Source organism: Nansenia antarctica, assembly GCF_963989245.1.
Source record: "Nansenia antarctica genome assembly, chromosome: 4".
NCBI classification, from domain to species: domain Eukaryota; kingdom Metazoa; phylum Chordata; class Actinopteri; order Argentiniformes; family Microstomatidae; genus Nansenia; species Nansenia antarctica.
The window spans coordinates 14,490,505-14,495,413 of NC_137689.1; positions in this window are offsets into that span (position 1 = coordinate 14,490,505).

Sequence of the window (4,909 nt, forward strand, 5' to 3'; positions counted from 1 at the left end):
GCCACACGTACTTAGCACATGGCTTCTGCATGGTGTCTTAGTTCTTCTTCGTTACTCAATTAGGCTTCCACAGAAGTCTTCCACTTCTCAGCTTAGTCTGTATTCTTTGCCAAATAGGATGTCTCTCTTTACATTCTCACCACTGAAAGTATGCAGAATGAAATAACAAGAAATAAAGGTATTATGACTGTAAAGATTGTCTTTTCTCTTATTCACATTCCAGCTTTTAACTTTATCCCAAGATTGTCTCAGACAGTAGATGTTGGGATCCCATACATTTGTGTTTAAATAAGCATTCATTTTCAGAGAAAATTAGAGTGTATAATCTATTTCATTAGGTAACACTCTCTCCGTTCCCTGACACTAGTATTAACATTTTACGGTACTAACATACAGAGTTACAGCATAGTAATTGGTTTAAGCCAGATTGGTATTAACTCAATAAAACTACACATCTAAAGAAACTAACTAATCCATAAAAAAGTTATGTGCAATAAAATGGAATGATACACTATTGAACAGTAAGAAAAAGCACTAAATCAGCTTATGCCACAGCCACTAATGACTTCTCCTACCTGTGCTAATTAGAATCAGCTGGGTGCATGTTGGTGGGTAAGTACCACTCTTTGAAAAGGTTTCCCACCACTGAATGCAAGTAAACAAATCATTGTCACCAAGCTTTCTTGCAAGAAACGTCTCATGATGGGTAGAGGTAAAGAGCTCTTCCAAGACCTTGGCAACAACATTGTTGAGCAGCATAGTAATGGCACTGGCTACTGACGGATTTCTCAACTCAAAAATGTTCCTATAAGACCCATTGGGGCATTATCCGTAAGTGGAAGGAACATCACTTGACCATCAGCCACGCACAGGGGCTCGTCGCAAGATTTCTGATCGGACAGTCAGAAGAGTAGCCTGGAAGTAGCGAGTACAGTTGTCACAAATAAAACAATAAGCAATACACTCCACCACCACGGTCTTCAGTCGCATACATACATTTTAATTACTCTCCAATATCGTTTCTGCTTTCAATCTGGACAGCCACACCCATGTCTGACATACAGATTAGTTGTCTTACATTTCTTAAATCTTAATACAGTAATCCAATATTCAGTAGAGGATGAATATGTTTGTTTTGTATGTGTACTATTCTATGATGTTCTGTATAATGAGGAAGTGGAGGGGGGGGGGGGGGTGTCTTCATGCCGCTGTCCATGGTCCTGAAATAGGCCCTCTGGGGGACTGAAGGTAACACTGCAGTCCTCTTCAGACTTAAGACAGTTATACCTTGTTTTTTAAAATACCATCATCAACTATTGATGACTATTCAGTTAACAGTATAATTCCACGTCTACCATCTACAACAGGAAACTGCTGATCAATGTTTGAAGTTGGTAAACAAAGCCTCTACAAGAAACTATCAGGAAATAATTAGTCACACTTTATTAGAATGCATAGTTTTAGTCATACGGTTTTAGCAGTAATTGGTGTAAAGTAAGTCACAATGAGGCAGGGACGGACTGGGACAGTGAAACGGCCCTGGACTTTGATACCAATGGGGTAGGTATAGAGGCTTATGTATAGAGGATTTTATAGTTTGGGGGCAATAACATGTTAGACATCCTGACAGTTTTGGAACAGAATGGTTGTGGTACACTTGTTCAATGGTTATCCAGCTAAAGGTACGGTGACTTGACTACGGTGACATATATATATATATATATATATATATATATATATATATATATATATATATATAGGCCATGAGTCATGTCAGAGTATACCCTATGACACCCATAGAGTACAAAACATACTTTGTGAAAACATGTCATACTATTGTCTCTCTGAGCTGGAAAGGTTTCTGTCTGCAGCAGATTCTTAATTCTCTCCCTTTCACCTCTCTTTACCGTTTTGATGTCCTGGGCAAAACAATGTAGCAGCCTTGTAGACTGTACTGCACTCCACCAGCTTCCCTAAAGGGATGCTTGTCCTTAGATACAGAGTAGTCATATTTTAGGCTTAATAGGGCCCCATTCATTCTGGAAACATGTCCAAAACATGTTGCAGACACTCCGATCCAAGTCATATGCTTCTTTGAAGACTTTGTCTGCATTCTTTTTTTCAGAAACGTTACTTTGTTATGCTGTAATACACTTTCATACACTGTCATGGTAACACAATGCTAAAGTGGATTAAAGTGTGACAGTAAACTGTCTGGGCTAATCAACTACAACCAAGGTCAGGGCCAAACCAGGAAAACAATTATTTTGGGGTGGAGCATCCCTTTAAACCTTGAATTCATATGTTTAGTATATTCCTAACAAATTGGTTAAATCTTGTATGTAGAAGATAAGAGTAATTCATGAGCACTGCTGAGCAGGTGCATCCAATTAAAGCCGATTTAAACGGAGGCAATTTATGTTGCAAGTGAGTTTATACTTTAAGGGTTAGGCTACTAATATTTTTCAACTTATAGTCAGATGATTCCTTACCTTGAAAGTTGTCTATGGACAAGCAGAAACCGGTCAGAAAATGGCTCGGAGTTACCACCACTGACAAATAAACAACAATGAAAGTGATTGGGGAACAAACAATGCACTTCCGTACCCCAGTAGAGAGCTGTGAAACCTCAAGCCGTGAGTATCTATGATAAATCATGGATCATTTGTGCTCATGTATGTTATTGCTGTGGGTAAACAAATGGTGTAAGGAAGCAGTCAAGACAAACTGTAAACTACTCTGAACCATGGATTACAGTTACTCCTGGCTCATACTACTTTAAAGGTAAAGAACCCTCTGACTATGCGTAGGTTGAAAAATATTGAACCAATGAAGTAACCCTTTAAACCTTTCAGAACACACTGCAGTAGTAATAAACCAACTCATCTCTGCCACTAGGTGGCGGTCCAATGACATATCATTAATGTATCGGTATATACAGTACAACATTTTTCTCCATTGTTTTCATCAGAGCCATGCTACTAGACAGGGAGGATTTTTAAAATGAAAGTTGATTAAAAATTGTTGAGTGTGTAACTATGATTTGAGCATTCCCAAATATGAGATAACATATTAAGAGAAACTGTAGCTTTACGTATACGTCCAATCAATGTCATTCCTATTTCCAAAAACAGTGTGTGTACAGTAAAGTACAGTTAATAAGTGTCAGATAAGCATTAATCACTTTGATACATAATTCTCATAAGGCTCATTCTCACAAGACAGAAAGAAATAGGAATAGGACATATTACCAATGTAGTCTTGTGTTTCGGTTCTTTAACACTTTATTCCCTTCTACTATCTAATTAATTCATGAGAAATGGAGCTGACTATGTGATTAAGTGGAGTTTGTGTTCCTATATGGGTCATCTCTGCTGGTTAAATCTCCTCATGCTGCATACATAATGAGCAGAGGCAATTATACCCTCTTTAAGACATACGTACGTCTCTTGTGACACACACACACACACACACACACACACACACACACACACACACGATGATGAAGAACAATTGACTCACCTTATCATAACCAAAACAAAAAGGCCCTATTACTCCATTGGTTGGCATTTAAAGGAGTAGAGCATTGCCACCTCTGGCCGCCGTGGTGAAATTCAGTTTGAAGTTCCAAACAAAATCATCAATATAAACAATAATATAATCTCCCGAAATGGACTTGCTGTGTTCAACATTAGCAGTTGCGTATCTGCATGCATGCACAATTCAAAGAGGCAGCCACCAGAGACAGAAAAGCCAAAACCAGTGAGTCCATTCCCCTAGAACACACTTGGCCAGTAACAGTGGCCAGTGTCGGGTAGGACACCCACTTTTAGAAAGCACTCTTCAGGACCAAAACAGCTTTCATAAATGACATATTTCATTCCATGATAGCTACAGACTAAACATAGGCATGACTGTACAACCACTAGGAAGCTTTTAGAAAGCTTGAATGTTACATATTGTACCTTTAAAGTAATGCTGCTCTCCTGGAATACCGTGATTGAGATATTGTGTGAATGTATGTGAACATTTTTCAATTGTTTACATGTTGTTGGTGTCCTTGAGTGGGCTTTAATAGTGTACTACATTGATGCCTTGTCTAAATGGAACTGAAGTCTAGAGCAATAATACTTCAGGGTGTTTAAAATGACAGCTCCCCTCTCATTGCAGTGGTTTTGTATTGAATGACAAAGTACAGTTTCACCTATGATTTCCCCAAAACCTGCCCCTTTCACTCACAAAGTGCCTTCCTGGATGTTTTTTTTGTTGCATCGCACAATACCTCCTCCCCCCACCATTGTGTTCTTTTTTAGGAAAGTCTGTGCACGTCCCTGGTTATATGGCTGTCTGAACAAATGATTTGAGAGCAACAGTGGAGGCGTATCTCAACCCAAAGTGCAGGGTAACAGTCTGGAGCATGTCTGTCCTGGTGTGACGTTATACATATCCCTCTTATCCCTTGACATGGCTACAGTCTCATAATAAACATAAAGAAACTTAAGTATTCATCATATAATCGTGACACTGATTTTCAATTTGAACTGAAGACATTGAGAGACAGACTTTCTGAATTGATCATGTGGGGTACTGATTTACTATTGCCTTGGTCCTGTAGATGTAGTAGTCCTACATGTCCAATGTCCTTCAGACATCGCAGACCTGCTCCATCATGAAGATAGTCATGGCAGAAGATTACAAGTGTAAATCGAATTATATACCTATATTCTGGGCTCAGAACAGAGAGATGACAGAGAAACTAGAGCTGCACCTCAGATGACTTTCTCCAATGCCCAAACTTTGGTGAAGATTTATTTAACTATTAAGTCTTTAAAGTAACAATATTTATTTACAACATATTTACAAGGTAACATAAAACAAATATTATTGTTGTATACAAAAGGTGCTGCTA